Genomic DNA, 18,489 nt, shown 5'->3' with positions numbered 1-18,489 from the left:
CTGGAGTTGGTGGCAAGGCAAGTCTGGGCAGGGGACACAAGCCCTGCACAACACATATCCCACAAACATGAGTTAAATGCCTACTGTATACCATGTACAAGAAGGTGGGCTCTCTGCCATTGAGGGGCCCTGCTGGAGATGAGGCTCTAAGGAGTGCCACAGATATGAATCCGAGGGGGAGAAATGCCAGAAACACATATAACTAAAATTATAAAACTGTTAGAAGAAAACATGGGTGAAAATCTCCATGACCTAGGATCAGGCAATGACTTCTCAAGTATGACACCAAAAGCACAGCAACAAAAGGAAAAAAAAATAGATAAATTGGACTTGATCAAAATTTTAAGCTTTGGTACACATCGAAGGACACTATCAAGAGAGTGAAAAGACAACCCATAGAATGGGAGAAAATATTTGAAAATCATCTATCTGATAAGGGATTGATATCTAGAATATATAAAGAACTCCTACAACCCAACAAGAACATGAACAAAAAACCCCAAACAACCCAAATTCAGAAAGTGGGGTAAGGACTTCAATACACACTTCTCCGAAGATGGTATACAAGTGGCCAATAAGCCCATAAAAAGATGCTCAACATCATGAATTATTAGGGAAATGCAAATTAAAACCACAATCAGCTACCACTTCATACCCATCAGAAAGACTATTAACAAAAAAAAAAAAACCCAGAAAATAATAAATGTTGATGAGGACGTGGAGAAATGGGAAGCCCCGTGCACCGCTGGTGGGAATGTAAAATGGCACAGCCCCTGTGGAAAATAGCTTGGGGGTTCCTCAAAAGTCAGACATAGGGACACCTGGGTGGCAGAGTCGGTGACGTGTCTGCCTTCGGCTCAGGTCATGATCCCAGGGTCCTGGGATCGAGCCCCTCCTTGGGCTCCCTGCTCAGCAGGGAGTCTGCTTCTCCCTCTCCCTCTGCCCCTCCCCACCACTCATGTGCGCTTTCTTTCTCTCTCTCAAATAAAAAAAATACATATATTTGAAAAAACAACAAACAAACAAACACCCATGTTGCCAACTTTTCAATTCTCCCTTGTCCTAAATGCTGACTTGGCAGAGTGAAGGGGCAGGCACGAGGAGGCTGGGAGTGAGGACAGGAAACTCATGACATCTCCCAGCCCACAGCCCACCAGCCACGGGAATGGGGCCCAACTGATTCTGGGGGCTACCAGGGGGCACACCTGGGGAAGGGCTGAGCAGGCACCCAGGGCCTGCATGGGATCTGAATGGTCCGTTAGGATGACAGTACTTCGCCAAGTGTGAAGGGAGAAGGAACGTCCTTGCAGGGAACGGGGCAAAGGCAAAGGCGGGGAAAGGCCAGGAAGAGCACTGTTTCTCAGGGGACCCGGCAGACAGCTCTGGTCATTTGCTGAGGCCCAGTGGCTCATCCCCAGTTCTTTGAGTGGCTCTAGGCCTGCTCCTCTCCCGGGAGGGTGGACCCACAGCCTCTATGCCTGGTCCTTGGCCACAGGAGAGGCTCATGCTGGCCCAGGCTGGAGCTATGGCCCGGATGTTGGGCTGAAAGGCAGCCCTGGGCATGTTTGGGGCAGGTGGGTAACAAGGTCAGCTCTGCTATAGCAGGGACATCAGGAAGATAGTGGCATGTCGGCCCCAGTGCCCCTGCTGTACCCATTTGGGGCCATGAAAAGGACAAAGCTGAAACCACAGAAGGAATGGTGGGATTTTAGACCTACTGACCCCAGAATGGAGCAAAGATTATTGAAACATGCGAGAGGACCCTTTCTAGAACCATCCCAAATCACGTCATGTAGATGTCACTTACACTTAACCCAAGAGGTCACTTACACTGACCCAAGAGGTCAGTCCCACCAGCGTCCATCTCATTGACTCAACCTGTTCCACCCCAAAGACGACCCTCATCCTAGAGAACTTTCCTGGAAAAAAGAAGGGGCAAGACAGACCCCAGAAAGGAAGACACTTGTCCCTATTTAAAAACCTCAGGGCTACGGGGTAGGTGATCCTAGGGCGTGGATTGAGCTTGGTGTACTGGTGTGCGCCCTGCGCCCCCTGGTGGTAAAAGGGTGATTTCCCAGTCCTGGGAAAGAGGGTGGGTGTCCTGGGGGACCGGAGCCCCAAATCCTGGAAACAACCCCTTCCTTAGGCAATGACCTTCTGGGAGAGGATTGCTCCCCAGACCTCAGAAAGTTCCTGAGGCTCATCTCTGTATCTCCAAGTCTTGGGTGCCCTGAAGATAGGGTTTAAATCCCCCACTCCCAGAATTGGTATATGTTGCTTCAGGGTGGGGCTGGGGTGGCCTGGCACGCAGTGGATGCCTGTGTCTGCTGCCTGTGGAGAATAAGTGGGCGGGTAAAGTCTATGTGAGACCAAGTGTCCCATGATAACTGGGGAGGGCTTGCTGAAACCTGACCTCTGATCCCAGAGACCAGTCTGGCCTGGGGAAGGAAGGACCGAGGTAGTTTCACTATAGACAGCTATGCAGGGTTCAGTTTCTGTTTCCTAGTACCAGGGCTTCCCCCCCAACTTCCCTATCCAGCAGCAGAAGGAGGGAAATCAGGGGACCCAGCCATCTGGAGTGCTCTGCCCCACAGATAGAAAATCAGGGTACAGGCAGGCAAGTCCAGAGTGTATCATCTTCATAATAGTGGAAAACCCCAAACAGAAGCCAAATGTTTCACCTGAAAAGCCATACAGCCCATAAATGAAGTCGACTAGCTTTGAAATGGGCAGTAGAGATTTCACACCTCGTTTTTTCAGGTGTAAAATGGGTAGAGCCCATTGTGGGCTCTAATGGCTGTAAATGGGTAGAGCCCAAGCGCCCTGCTCCCCAGGTTGTGCTAGGCGGTGCTGGGGATCCTGCTGGGAAGAGGAAGTGGTGATGAAGGGAGTGAGCGGGACTGGGCTCCTGCGAGGTCAGGTTGAGGGGTAGGCGGCAGCTGGGTGAGCGTGAAGGTGAATCTCAACGCAATGTGGGATGGAATTGGGTGGATGCGGAGGGGAGAGTGATGGGTTGGGAGAGGATGAAGGTCGGGGTTGAGGCTGCATGAAGATGACAGAAATGTTTGGGGTGTCACTGAGAGTAGGGAGGGCTGGAAGGTGTGAGGACTGGGATGGGGATGTGGGTTGGGGAAGATTTGGGGGTGTGGAAGAGTTCTGGTAATGACTGCAGCTTTGATTAGTGCCTAGGGCTTGGGTTGGTCCGGGGTCCAGCACCCACCCCCAACGCCCCCCAGCAAATCTCAGCCAGCCCCTCTCCCAGCCCCCCTCTCACGCTCTGGAAATGGGAGTACCTGCTCCGCAGGGGGAGGGGCTGCAGGGCTGGTGAACCGCAGGAAGAACAGGAAGGAGGGCCAGGTGCTCGTGCTGCTGGTGGTGCTGGTGGCTTCCCAGGGTTCTGCCACCCCAAGAGAGAAGGTCCAGCCTCAGAGGCTGCTTCCTCTTTTCCCAAAGCCTCAGCCTGGAGGCTGGTCAGGGAGGCAGCTGCAGGCCTTGCATAATACCAAGACAGGAAAGGCTTCCTAGGCAGGGGCAGGGCCCCCAGGAAGGCCCTTCAGGACTCGAGCAAGCAGAAGTGGGATCTGGGGCCACACTGGAGTGTCCTCTCAGGCACAGTGAAATGGGGGGGGGTCCTGCTTACAAGCCATGTCCATTCTCCTCTTCTTTGTGGCCACTGGCCTTTTTAGGGAGTCCGAGAGAGGAGGAAGGGAACTTTCTACCCATGGTCCTCCTGACAACAGGGAAGGAGACAAGCCCAGCCTGGGGTGAGGGAGCATTACAGGGCACCCAGATGCAAGTATTGATTCTCCAAGCCCTGTGGGAGCCTCTCAGTATCCCCCTGCTAGCAGGATTCTCTGAGAAGAACCCCCTAAGAAGCAGGCCCTAGTCGTGGGGGACACAGGGCCCCCAACCTCCAGGATACTCCTCAGGCTGGAACAGCATCCCTGGTTCCCTCTCCCTTCCTCACTGTCTGTCCTACACCCCCACTACCCCTCCATGTGATTTCAGCATCCCCCAACCCCCACTGAGGCAGAAAAAGAAAACCCCCACCACGGCTAGTTACTATTTTTTTATTGGTGCCCATTTTATTGATGGCCTACTATGTGCCAGTCACTCGCAATATGGAGCAGAGTGTTAACTGTTCCAAGCAATGCCGGATACAAGTGACAACACATTTCTCATCTCACAACTCAAACTTGACTCCACTCAGCCCCTACCTATCTGTGGCAGGCCCCCTGTACCCTGTCGGCAAACCCGCATGTACAGATCAACAAGGACATGAAACCCTGAATCAGGATGAACATGAACCAGGACCCCAGGCCACAGTGGCCCAAAGCAACTGTCTCCTGGCATTCCGCCCTGAAATCCTCAAGCCCCAGAGAACTTAGGGCTCTGTCATTCACTCTGGTTTCTTTGCAGCCCCTGTATCTCTCCTAAACTTGGGTCATTTCCTCTTTTGACCAAAACACAGTGGGTTCATCCATTGCTTCTTCCTCCAACCCCAACATGAGGTTGATTTAGCTCTAGGTCTATGCAGCTGATTCCAACTGTATGACATTCTGGACAAGACCAAACTAGGAAGACAGTAAAAAGGTCACTGTTACCAGAGGTTAGTGGGGAAGAAAGTATGAATAGGTGGAGCACAGAGGATTTTTTAGGGCAGTGAAACTGTTCTGTATGGTACCATAATGACGCATGCATGTCATTATACACCTGCCCAAATCCACAGAACGTACAAAACTGAGTGAACTCCAACATCAACTGTGGACTTCAGGTGAGTATAATGTGTCCGTGTAGGTTCATCAGTTACAATAAATTGGCGGGGGATGTTGATAACCGGGGGAAGCTATGCATGTTGGGGGGGCGGGCATAGAGGGCATATGGGAAATCTGTGTATCTTCCCCACATTGTGATGCGAACCTAAAACTGTTCTTAAAAAAAAAGAAAAGAAAAAGAAAATAATAGAAAGGACAAAGCTCATTCCATTAGCTCCAGCCGCTGGAGTGAGAGAGAGCTCAGAAATTCTCTCAAGAATTTGGGCCGTAACTGGTAGGCATGCAACTTCAGCATCCACTTTCCATCACCTGAAACCAATGCCGGCTCACGCCCTTGATCTGGGCAACTGACGTTTCAGCCTCCAGGCAGGTGGCTGAAGGTGGTGTGCTTAACTACTTTCATGTCCGTATTGTTTGTCGGTTGTAAAATAGAAGGAATAAAGGTCGGTGCAGAGAAATTCTTTTAGCAATTCTCAGGCTTTTGTATCCTGAAATTCCATTTCTTTGCAATTAAAAATATCAGATCAAAATCTGTCCTAAGGGCCACCTGGGTGGCTCAGTCGTTAAGCGTCTGCCTTCGGCTCAGGTCATGGTCCCAGGATCCTGGGATCGAGCCCCGCGTCAGGCTCCCTGCTCAGTGGGAAGCCTGCTTCTCCCTCTCCCACTCCCCCTGCTTGTGTTCCCTCTCTCATTGTGTCTCTCTCTGTCAAATAAATGAATAAAACCTTTATATAAAAAAAATCTGTCCTGAGAATAACAGATCCTAAAATAATAGAACCTTTCAGGATTAGGAAAGAGCATGAGCAGAGATGCCACACAATGTTTTTAGTGGCAATGCTTGAAACGGGAAATCTTGAATATGAAATTAAATCCGGCTAAAAAATGAATTTATTTCATGACTTAATGGCGTTACTCTTAGTAAAAAGTGTTTTACTTTTGTTCTGGAATAAATAAGCATAATTTTTAAAAAGATTTTATTAATTAATTAATTTGTCAGAGAGAGAGCGCACAAGCAGGGGTAGGCAGAGGGAGAGGCAGAGGCAGAGGGAGAAGCAGGCTCCCCGCCACCCAGCAGGGAGCCCGATGCGGGGCTCAATCCCGAGACCCTGGGATCATTACCTGAGCAGAAGGCAGACGCTTAACTGACTGAGCCACCTAGGCGCCCCAAGCATAATTTTTTTTTTTAATGAAGAAAATGTTAGGCTAAAATGCAGAAAATTAGAATTAATAGGGATTTAAATAAAATAGAAGTGTATTTCCCTCTCCCTCAAGTAAGTGTTGGCATCCAAGGCTGATGTGGCAACTGCACGATCATCACGAAACTAGAACACTTTTAATTTTTTGTGTTCTGCCATCTTCAATGCACTGCTTCCACTCATGGTCTAAGACGGCTGCTGGAATGCCAGCCATTATATCTGCGTTCCAGAAAGCAAGATGGAGGAAGGAACAAAGCAGGTCATGCCCCATCTTTTAAGGATAATTCCTTAAATTGCATATTTCATTTCTGCTTATATCACACTAGCCAGAAGTTAGTCACCTAGCTTTATGTCTTTATTCCAATAGATGATTGCCCAGGTAAATCCTAGGGGTTCATTACTAAGGAGTCGGGGGAGATGAAGCCCTGCCTTTTTATGGAGCAACCAGGATCCTAATTAAATCACTCATTCCTTGGAACTGTTGGGATCCCAGTCCCAGCCCCCCCCGCCCGCCCCCCCCCCCCCCCCCCCCCCCCCCCCGCCACCACCACTCAACCCTGACAGCATCTCTGTAGAGCCTCCTATCTCCCATAGAAGGCGCCAGAGCCCTCTGCTTCCTTGCCTTTGTCCCTTCAGCTCCAATTGCAACATGGAAGGTATGGCCGGCTCAGCCCACAGTGGCCCAAAGAAGATCTTCAGGGCTTGCTGTGGTCAGCTTGGGGACATGTGCGAGTCACATAGTCAGTGGTTAAGAGCATGGGCCTTGCATAGAGCTGAGTTCAAATCCAGACATATCATTCAGCAGCTGTGTGATCGGGGGAAGTCACTCAACCACTCTGAACCTGGAGCCTTGGGAACAGCTTAGTGTGAAGAGCCTGCCCCACCAAAGGTGACCACTCCCATAGTCACACTCTGGATTGTCACTCATTCAGTCACCCCAGAGCCTGTGGTCTGTTGCTCTGGCTCTCCTCCCCTGCTCATGTACCCATTTCTGCTCCTGGAGAGTTTGAGGGCATATGGACTTCCCCACCCCCACTAACGCTCCAGGGCAGAGAAAATCCCTTCCATCAATGCCAATACCAATCAGCCCTACCCTCCCTTCCTTTTTTTTTTAATATTTTATTTATTTATTTGACAGAGAGAGACACAGCGAGAGAGGGAACACAAGCAGGGGGAGTGGTAGAGGGAGAAGGAGAAGCAGACTCCCCGCTGAGCAGGGAGCCCAACACGGGGCTTGATCCCAGGACCCTGGGATCATGACCTGAGCTGAAGGCAGACGCTTAATGACTGAGCCACCCAGGCACCCCTGCCCTCCCTCCCTAAAGATGAATTGGCCACCAGGTGTTAACAGCCAGTTGAGAAAACCCAACAAAAGCAGGATTAAGAAAAGCATAGCAAACCACAATTCAGTGCTGACCATGCACCTAAGCATGGACATGCAGTGGCCTAAGTATTGACATTCAGTAACCATGTAATGACCCCCTGAGCCAGGTGCTCTTGTTACCTCCACTTTGAAGGAAACTGAGTCACAGAACAGTACATTAGCATGGCTGAGATTTAAACAGCTCCTGAGGGGCAGAGACATGGAATCTGAACCCAGGCAGCCTGTTTCCTGCACTAAACTCTGAATTACTCAACTCTATGCCTCTTTCTTCTTACTATTAAGCTTTTTATTTTAATTCCAGTGTAGTGAACAGTGTTATATTAGTTTCAGGTGTACAATATAGTGATTCAACAATTCTATACATTCTTCAGTGCTCATCATGGTAAGTGTGCTCTTCATCCCCTTCACCCGTTTCCCCCATCCCCCATCCCCCCTCCCACCTCCCCGCTGGTAACCATCAGTTTGTTCTCTATACTAGGAGTCTGATTCCTGGTTTGTCTCTCTCTCTCTCTCTCTCTTTTTTTGTTTGCTTGTTTGTTTGTTGCTTTGTTTCTTCAATTCCACATATGAGTGAAATCACATGGTATTTGTCTTTGGCTGACTCATTTCACTTAGCATTATACCCTCTGACTCCATCCAAGTTGCTGCAAATGGCAAGATTTCATTCATTTTTATGACTGAATAATATTCCATCACGTACATATACTACATTTTATTTATCCACTCATTTTTTGATGACACTTGGGTTGCTTCCAATACTACCTCTTTAATAAACTAAAAAAAAAAAAGTGAACTGATCCAGAGGAAACAGGTAATTCAAAGAACAGAAGAGAACTTATAAAAAGAGTCTAATTCTATTATACTCATAAAACAAATGAAGGAAGTTATGAAAAAAAACAAAAAGTAATTCTTGGAAATTTAAAATAGAATCACTGAGGAAAGAACAATTCAATAGAAAGAAGTGTGAGCATCTGTGGTTTGGGTGTCCAAAATAAATTCATTTAGTAAAAAAAAAAGCTCTGATTTCCCTCCTGTATTCTGAAGCCTGTGGATTGGATGGAATTGACCACCCCCTCCCCATTTTTTTTAAAGATTTTATTTATTTATTTGATAGAGACAGAGACAGCAAGAGCAGGAACACAAGCAGGGGGAGTGGGAGAGGGAGAAGCAGGCTTCCCGCTGAGCAGGGAGCCTGATGTGGGACTTGATCCCAGGACTCTGGGATCATGACTTCAGCGGAAGGCAGCTGCTTAATGACTGAACCACCCAGGCGCCCCCTCCCTATTTTATACACAAAAGGAACATGTTGCTGCTGACAGTCCACTTTGAGGAGCCAGGGGATGGAGACAACACTGAGGGCAGAGGAAAAATATATAGTGACCCTGGGTCCTTGATGACATTACAGTCCCTGGATCAAGTCTTACCTGAAGCTAAAGGAGTGAGTACTTCCCTTTCCCGATATCCACTTATCCAATCCTATAGAAAGACTCCAGTTATCCTTGCCTCAGTTGTGTTTCCAGCCCTCAGATGAGTCACCGTCTAGGTAAACTACCAGGCCTTGTGTGCAAGCCCACCCGTGAAGGCACAGCAATTGGAAACAAAACCAAAAACAAACCAAATCACACAACTGGATTGGGGAAGCAGCAGTTCACCAAAAGAAAGGGGAGGGGAAAGGAGGGCTGAATAAACACAACAGCAGCTGCCACATCTCACTACACACACAAAGGGCCCAGGCATGGGAAAGTGTGCATGGCAAGAAGATTTTGTGGTAACATAATGGAAATGACATCTGTTTCTTCTCCCAGGAAGAAAAAAGAAAGGCAATTAGAAAACCAGAAACAACAAAATCTATTCCAGGGACTGAATATGAAGCAAACACATGTGAGACATGATTTTGAGCAATCAGTGGAGTATAAGAAAAGAGAATCTGCTTGACCTTGATGTTGGAGATGGCAAATATGCTTCAAGCAGCAGAAGGTGGAGGGAATGGCTTTCTTTCCTTCTCAATGGAGCTAGCTCATCACTTGGCTCTGCAGTAGGTAATGTTTATATAATCATAAAATCGGTTGATTTTCAGTTTGCAGAATCAACCTGAAGATAAAGAATGGAAGATTTGGGGCGCTTGGGTGGCTCAGTTGGTTGGGCGGCTGCCTTTGGCTCGGGTCATGATCCTGGAGTCCCTGGATCAGTCCCGTGTCAGGCTCCCTGCTCGGCGGGGAGTCTGCTTCTCCCTCTGACCCTCCCCCCTCTCATGTGCTCTCTCTCATTCTCTCTCTCTCTCTCAAAATAAATAAATAAAAATCTTTAAAAAAATAAATTAAAAAAAAAGAATGGAAGATTTGGCTATTACAAAACAGAATGTAAACGTTATAAACTTTGACCATGGAAATGTGAAGGTAAAACCAACAGAAATTAGAAGGGGTATGGAAGGAAGAAGACAGGTGGACTAGAGAGGTTAATTTATCTTTACATAGTGATGGGGCTCAAGAAGTTGCCTATATTTTAAATATAGATTGTGCAGGGGCACCTGGGTGGCGTAGTCATGGGTTAAGCTGCCAACTCTTGATCTCGGCTCAGGTCACAATCTCAGAGTCCCGGGATTGAGCCCCACTGGCAAGCTCCCCACTCAGCAGGGAGTCTGCTTGAAGATTTCTCTCCCTCTCCCTCTGCCCCTCCCCCTTCTCATGTGCGCACACACTCTCTCTCTCAAATAAATAAATAAATCTTAAATACAGATTGATCAGAACTATAAATAACAGCGACATGAGACTGTGATAATAATATAGCCAACAAAACTGAAAAAGTGGGAGCGGAAGGGGGAGATTGGAGATGGTGTGATTAAAATTCTTGCTTTAGCAATGAGGTATCATTAGATGCTCTTGAGTTACTAAATTGAGAAACAGAGGTAGGTGTTTTTTTTTTTTGAGAGAGAGAGAAAGCACATGTGTGCAGTGGGGGAGGGGCAGATGAAGAGAGAGAATCCCAAGCATACTTCCCGCTGAGTGTGGAGCCTGAGACGGGCCTCGAACCCAGGTCCCAGAGAGCATGACCTGAGCTGAAATCAAGAGTTCTATGCTTAACCAACTGAGCCACCCAGTTGCCCCGAGAAACAGAGGTAAAGCGTATTCTTTAGAACTACAGTGTTAAAACTCTGAAATATCTAAAAATAGAAAAATTCTGAGGAGTGGATTGTGTGTAGGAAATTTTGCTTTCCATTTTGTCCCATCCTGTACTGGTTGAATTTCTTTACCTACACAGACTACACCATATCAGACCCCCACCACCCATCTCACTCTACCTCCTATGTTTCTATGGAGGGTCGGCACTCAGCACATTTCCCACCTCCTCCTAATTTGTCTGCCTGTACTGAAGGGAGTGGAAAACCACATTTGCATTTCCCAGACTCCTTTCCAGCTTCCATAATGCAACCACATGACCATTCAGCCAAAATTAATTTCCCATTTTACCAGACTGTCAAATAATAGTGTCTCTCAAAACCCTGGAACTGGGACTAAGCGACACCATTAGGCTTCTGCTTCTAGCTGAAATGAAGGGCAGATACATCCAGGAATGCTCACATGCATGGAGAAGAAAAATAACAGGCAATCTGTTAAGAGAATGAAAAGACAAGCCACAGACTGGGAGAAAATATTTGCAAAACATGTATCTGATAAAGGACTTATATCCAAAATATACAAAGAAGTCTTACAACTCAACAATAAGAAATCAAACAACCCCAGTAAAAAATGCACAAAGAGGGGTGTCTAGTTGGCTGTCAGTGGAGCACGCAACTCTTGATCTCGGGGTTGTGAGTTTGAGCCTCACGTTGGGTGCAGAGATTACTTAAAATTTAAAAAGTCTTTTAAAAATGCACAAAGGATCTGAACAAATATGTCACCAAAGATACATAGCCAGCAAGTAACCATGTGAAAAGATGCTCAACATCATATGTCATGGGGAAATTGCAAATTAAAACAACAATGAGATATCACTACATGCCTATCAGAATGGCCAAAATCCAGAACACTGACAACATCAAATGCTGGCGAGGATGTAGAGCAATAGGAACTTCCATTCTCTGCTGGTGGGAATGCAAAGTGGTACAGCTACTTTGGAAGACAGTTTGGTGGGTTTCCTACAAAGTTAAACATAATCTTACCATATGATCCAGCAGTCACACTCCAAGATATTTACCCAATTGTGTTGAAAACATGTCTACACAAAACTCTGTCTACAAATGTTTATAGCAGCTTAAATTATAATCACCAAAAACTGGAAGCAACCAAGATGTCCTTCAATGAGTAAATGGATAAATAAACTGTTACATGCATACAAGAGAATATTATTTAGTGACAAAAAGAAATGAGCTTTCAAACCATGAAAAGACACGGAGGAAACTTAAACGCATATGACCAAGTGAAAGAAGTCAGTCTGAAAAGACTATCTTCTGAGGATGCCTGGGTGGCTCAGTTAGCTGAGTGTCTGACTCTCAGTTTTGGCTCAGGTCATGATCTCACAGTTGTGGGATCGAGCCCAACGCCGGCTCCACACTCAGTGCGGAGTCTGCTTCAGATCCTTTCTCTACCTCTCCCCCTGCCCCTCCTCTCTCTCTCTCTCAAATGAATAAATAAAATCTTTGGAAAAAAAAAAAAAGACTACCTTCTGTATGATTCCAACTATTTGACATTCTGGAAAAGGCAAAATTTTTTTGCCTGTGGTTGCCAGGCACTCAACAGATAAATAAGTGGAAGACAGGGGACTTTTGCTGCAGAGAGACTCTTCTGTATGATACTGTAATGATGAATACATGATATTATGTATTTTTCAAAACCTATATATGTACAACACAAACAGTGAGCCTTAATATTAACTGTGGACTTTAGTTAATAAAGTATCAATGTTGGTTCAGTAATTGTAACAAATACACAATACTGAACCAAGATGTTAATACAGGGGAAACTGTGCAAGGAAAGGATACATGGGAACTCTGTACTATCTGCTCAATATTTTTGTAGATTTAAAACTATTTTTTTAATATTTTATTTATTTATTTGACAGAGAGAGACATAGCGAGAGCAGGAACACAAGCAGGGGGAATGGGAGAGGGAGAAGCAGGCTCCCCACTGAGCAGGGAGCCCGATGCGGGGCTCGATCCTAGGACCCTGGGATCATGACCTGAGCCGAAGGCAGACGCTTAACGACTGAGCCACCCAGGTGCCCCTAAAATTATTTTTAAAAACAAAATCTATTGGGGGGCGTCTGAGTGGCTCAGTGGTTAAGCATTCGACTCTTGATTTTGGCTCAGGTTGTGACCTCAGGGTCGTGAGATTGAGCTCCGCATCAGGTTCTGGGCTGGGCATAGAGCCTACTTAAGGTTCTTTCTCAGTCTCCCTCTGCCCCCCCCCAAAATAAATAAATAAAATCTACTGGGTGGGGGATAGGCAAAAAGGAGTAAGGGGGAGTAGGAGGTCCAGGCTTCCAGTTATGGAATGGATAAGTCACAGGGATGAAGGCTACGGCATAGGGAATATGGTCAGGGGTATGGTAATAGCCTTGTGTGGCGACCATAGCATAATGTATAGACTTGTCAAATCACTATGTTGTATGCCTGAAACTCATGTAACACTGTGTGTCAACATACTTCAATGAAAACATAACTAAAATCGGGCACCTGGGTGGTTCAGACAGTTAACCGTCCTCCTCTTGCTCAGGTTATGATCTCCAGGTCCTGAGATCAAGCCCCACATTGGGCTCCCAGCTCAGTGGGGAGTCTGCTTCTCCGTCTGCCCCTCCTCCTGCTCATGCTTTCTCTCAAATGAATAAATAAAAATATTTTTTAAAAAACGTAACTAAAGGGGCACCTGGTTGGCTCAGTCGTTAAGCATCTGCCTTCGGCTCGGGTCATGATCCCAGGGTCCTGGAATCAAGCCCTGCATCGGGCTCCCTGCTCAGCGGGAAGCCTGCTTCTCCCTCTCCCACTCCCCCTGCTTGTGTTCCCTCTCTCGCTGTGTCTCTCTCTGTCAAATAGATAAATAAAATCTTTAAAAAAAAAAAAAGAATTACTTAGATCCCTACTTTAATGGCCTGATAAAAGAAAGGGTACACTTTTCTAGAGGTAAATATTACGTACTTCAGTTTTTCAGTAAAAACTTTAGTAACAAAATGTCTGGCATATGATAAAAAAATTAGTAGAAGATATGAAGCAAGAAAATGTTGTTATTAAGAAACAGTCAAGGGTGCCTGGGTGGCTCAGTCAGTTGAGCGTCTGCCTTCGGCTCAGGTCATGATCCCAGGGTCCTGGGATCTAGCCCCGCATTGGGCTTCCTGCTCAGCGGGGAGCCTGCTTCTCCCTCTCCCACTCCCCCTGCTTGTGTTCCTTCTTTTGCTGTGTCTCTATCAAATAAATAAATAAAATCTTTTTTTAAAAAGTAACTAAAATCTGGGCACCTGGGTGGCTCAGATGGTTAAGCGTTTGCCTTCGGCTCAGGTCATGATCCCAGGGTCCTGGAGTCGAGTCCCGCATTGGGCTCCCTGCTCCTTGGGAGCCTGCTTCTCCCTCTGCTTCTCTCTCTCTCTGTCCCTCCCTCTGTCTCTCATGAATAAATAAATAAAATCTTTAAAAAAATAAAAAATAAATAAAAATAAATAAAAAAGTAACTAAAATCTATTAATTATTTTTTAAAAAACAATCTGCAACAAGAGAAGAATCTAGCAGATATGCAGAGGGCAGCAGAGAGGGGAGTCCTTGTAGCAACAGAGGGAGGAACGTGGACAGTGACAGCTCCCTGGCTACTGACATATTTCCAGTTCCTTGTTCCAGGCCCACATGAGGCCCAGATGCACCCTTTTCTGCTCCTGGATTCTATAACATACAAACCCTGTGTCCTTGGCACAAGCTTCTCCTTTACCTACACTGCTCTAGTGGGTTTTTTTTTTTTAAGATTTTATTTATTTATTCATGAGAGAAGAGGAGAGAGGGGGGGTAGAGAGAGAGAGAGAGAGAGAAGCAGAGGGAGAAGCAGGCTCCCAAGGAGCAGGGAGCCCGATGCGGGACTCGATCCCAGGCATGACCTGAGCCGAAGACAGACGCTTAACCATCTGAGCCACCCAGGCGCCCTCTAGTGGGTTTTGATACTCGTGTAACCCTTCTAAAGGCATTATCCAAATGGGCCAATCTCTGGGTGATGTTATGACAGAAGAGGTCCAGTTTCACAACCAAAAAGTCATTTCAACAAATTTCAAGCTGTGTGTGTTTTCTTGAATACCATGAAAGGGATACTTAGCTGATAGCAACACATTATAAAACCCCTTCCTTTCGTCTTCCACACACTTTGCCACACACTGGCAAAACCTTGAAAAACTCAAGACAATCACGCCCACCATCCATACACTTCTTGTCTTTCCTCTAGCCTCCCTCCATCCTGATTCTGCATCATAAAAACCAAAAAGCGTTGCAGGGAGGCAGAACCTTCCTCATATGATGTTGCGGGGGCGGGGGGTGAACTGAGTGGCAAAGCCAGAATCATCTTTTGTGGGCAAAAGGGTGGGGTGGGCCACCTTCTGGGAAACCCTCTACCCTTCTCTTTTACATTGCACACCCTGCCTGGGTGATCTCATCCACTCTTGTGGCTTCAATTACCATCTGCATGAGGGTGACTGCCAAATTTCTACCCGCAACCCAGAACTCTGCTCTGAGCTCCAGATCCATATACCAACTGCCTAGTCAACATTTCTCTTTGGGGGCGAATCAGATGGGATTACATCCTGCTATGAGTAACAGAGCCTGAAAATACAGTGTCCTCCACAAAAGGGTTTCTTTCTTCTGCATTAAACGTCTGGATGTACACAGCCCGAGGCTGGCATGGGAATACTGCTCAAGTGCCCATCTCTCTGAAGGTCACTATTCTGCTACCCCTGGGGCGTGTTCCTCAACCTTATGTTCCGAAATGGTGGTTTGCACTCCAGTCATCCCATCAACATTCCAGACAGTGGGATGGAGAAAAGCAGAATGAGGAACAAGGAACAACCGGTACCCACCAGCATTTAAAGCCTGGAAGACACCATATAGCACTTCTGCTTCTGTCTCATGAGCCAGAACTCAGTCATGTGGCTACACCCAGCAGCAAGGAAAGCTGGGAAATCTCTTCTCTACGCTGGGTGGCCACGTGCATGGCTAAAAAGAGAAGATTGTATTGTTAAGAACAAGAAAATAGATATCAGGGGAGGGGGCAGCTCCAGTCTCCTCCAACTTAAGATGGCTGACATGGTATTATCTCCCCCCAGCACGTCCTGTTCCCTTAGAGTCTTGGTCCTTTTGTGTACCCTCACAGAACCCTGCCCTCCTTGCCTTTATCTGCACTGTTTCCTCCTCCTGGAATGTCCTTCCCACTCCTCCACAAGGATAACTCAGCAGTCCTTCAGGGCTCAGATCAGGGGTCACCTCCTCCAAGAAGTCTTCCCGATGTTCCTGCTGGGAACCCTAATAACATCACACTGGAGAAGGGGATGCAAGTGGGACAGTGTTGGTGCAGAGTTCTGGGAAAGGGGCCGATTATGATCCTTTGGGTGTCATTTGGGGGCAAGGTGCTGGAGAGGCTCGGCAGGAAGGTGAGACCCCGGGGCCTTCTTTTTATGAAAAAAGAGGCTCCAGCTGCCCATACGAGAGGGGAGGCGGGGCACTACCTAGGCTGGCCACGGGCCGGGCCTCCCACACTCCCATCTCTGATGAGGAAAACGATGTGGCTGTGGGCCACAGACAGGAAGTCCAGCTGGGTGGGGGCAGGCGGAGTAATTCCTGGAAGGAAGCTCTCGCACCTCAGGAATCTGGTAGAGGAACACTCTAGAGGCCTCTGTCCCAGGAGCCCTCCACCTCCTGTCCCCATGAAGGGTCAGGCAGGGCTGGACAACCATTGGGGAGCCTCCTCTGGGTGCCTAGGTACCATTCTCCCCTGCCAGCCTCCTGCAACATAGGGTCAAAGGCATAGGCCCTGAGGCCACTGCTGGGTCCGAATGGGGCAGTGCCCAATTCTCCCAAAATCTCAGCTTTCTCTTTTGTACAAATGAGGATGGAGGGCCCTTCCCCCCAAGGGTTTGGTGGCAGGGTAAACTACCCAGGTAGGCACCAGCACACTGTGGGGTTCAGTCAACAAAGTCTACTGGTGAATAAGTCTACTGGCACCTGCCCTCCCTGTTGGTGTATATTTGTGCGTGGGGGCAGGAGGGGGCGCAGACTGAGACACCCTCTCCTAAAACTGTCTGCTGGTCTGCCGCGTCAGGCCAGGCGGTGGGCACTGGAAAAGGAGAGCCCTGTTTCTGCCTTCCCAACCCTGCGTTTTCCTGAGAGACCCTTAGTGATCACCGAGGCCGGGGGCTCTCTGAACTGACACAGCACCCACAACAGGGTCCAAGGGGCCAGTTTTTTCCCCAAGCGCTCAAGGGAAAGAAGAATATTGCTGAGCAGGTCAGGGCTGGGGGCCTGGCCCACGGGGAACAAAGCTCTGGAGCTTGTGTTCAAAGGGCTGGAGATGAGGCTGGAGGTTAGGTCTGGGAAGGGGAGCTTGAGAGGTCAACCAAGGGCAGTCCACACCTTGGATCACTTGGATCTTCTCCTACAGGTAGTGGGGAGCCACGGAGAATATAAGTGGTGAAGGGATGGGGCCAGACTTGCGCTTTGGAAAGTCACCTTCACTTGCACAACAGAAATGGGCTGGAAGGGCAGGGCGTCCTTGAGAGAATGGAGGAGCCAGGCCAGACTGGGGAAGCCTGGCCTGGAGAGAGGCTGCTCCTGGGAGGATACTCTCAGAGGCTGATTCTTCCTCCAGCTTCCCCACCCTGGGAGAAGCAGAAAGCCGGTGAGGTCAGTGGGCGGGCCCACAATGGCACTGGGAGGGGAGAGGAGGGTGTCGCAAGGGCACAGAGAGAGAGGATGGTAAAGGCGGGGATCCTTGTGCATGACCTCCTGGGCCCCAACCTGCTGGCAACTGAATCGAACATTCTTGACTTTGAGGATTCACTGGGATTATTTGCTGTCCTTCCCTTCTGTTAGACTGGAAGTTGCCCAAGGGTGGGGCCTGTAACTCCCAAGTCAGACTGAGAGGGCCTGAAATGGGGGGGCGGAGGGGGAAGCCTGCCAAGTGGGAGGATGCTGAGGGCTGGGGACCCCTTACCATGAGTCTTCTTCACTCCTGCTCAGAGCCTGCTGCCATGGCCTTCAGAGATGAGCCAAAAGGTAGAGCTCAGGGTGGGGATGGAAGAAAGGGCAGAAGAAAACAAGAGACAGACTGCGTTGGAGGGGCCAGACCCTTTGCCTGGTCTCCATACACTCCCCTGCGGCCACTTCCGCCCTCCCCGCCTTTGCTCAGCCTCTGGCATGACAGGAGAGGCTGACAGCCCCCATCACACACCTGTCACACACCCAGACACATGCAAACACACGCACGAAGACACACATATATAATGTACACAGACACAAAGACACCAAGAGACGTCCCGGGAGACACACTAACACATGAACAGAGTCCCAGGAGACACACTTGCAGGAGCAGCTGGTGGAGGCTGCCGATTGGATACCTTGCTGGCTTACTGGCTAGCCACAGACATCACACACTGTCTGGTGCAGCACCCTCCACCCCCCGGCCTTGCTGCAGGGGCGCTCCAGGGCAGTCACCCGGATAACAAGCCTAGCAGAGGTGACACTTTAGCTGATGAGCTGTTAGATGGGCAGTGGGGAGGAGGTACAGCTTCTAGGGAGGGAAAAAAGCCCCCAGCAAAGGTTTGGGGGTAGCGGGACAATTGTGATGCCCAAAGAACTGTGGGCCCTTGTCTGGGAGGGGGTGACAGACCAGACCGGAGGCCAGCCTCCCTACTGCAGAGAGACATGGCTGAGAAGCAGCCCTTGGCCCCCCTCCCACCTGTGCCCAGGCTGAGTCCCCTCGGGGGCACACCGGGCAGAGGCAAAGGGGGCTGGCCCAGGCCCTCCAGAACCAGGTAGGTGGTGCAGGGCAAGGTAAGTTAGCTGCCTTAGAGGGGCCTAGCAGAAAGGGGTCTCCATCTGGCAAACCCCTGTTTGGAGCCACGTCCTAGCATGCCCCAGAGCACCTGGTTAGGATAGGAAGGCTGCGAGCTCTCCCAGGAA

General features: G+C 48.5%; 1 protein-coding gene across 1 annotated transcript in view; it reads right to left on the bottom strand.

Annotated features, from left to right (window-relative positions):
* SIGLEC1 (sialic acid binding Ig like lectin 1) overlaps positions 1-15,517 on the bottom strand; it is a 34,034-nt gene extending 18,517 nt beyond the window's left edge. The window contains exons 1-2 of the mRNA XM_035728913.1: positions 15,393-15,517; positions 3,294-3,397 (exon numbers count right to left, since the gene is read on the bottom strand). The gene's annotated coding sequence lies outside the window, so the exon portion shown is untranslated. The remainder of the gene's footprint in view (positions 1-3,293; positions 3,398-15,392) is intronic.
* Between the last annotated feature and the right edge of the window lie 2,972 nt (positions 15,518-18,489).

Source organism: Zalophus californianus, chromosome 8, assembly GCF_009762305.2.
Source record: "Zalophus californianus isolate mZalCal1 chromosome 8, mZalCal1.pri.v2, whole genome shotgun sequence".
Taxonomy (NCBI): Eukaryota; Metazoa; Chordata; class Mammalia; order Carnivora; family Otariidae; genus Zalophus; species Zalophus californianus.
This window is presented reverse-complemented; position numbering and strand designations above follow the sequence as displayed.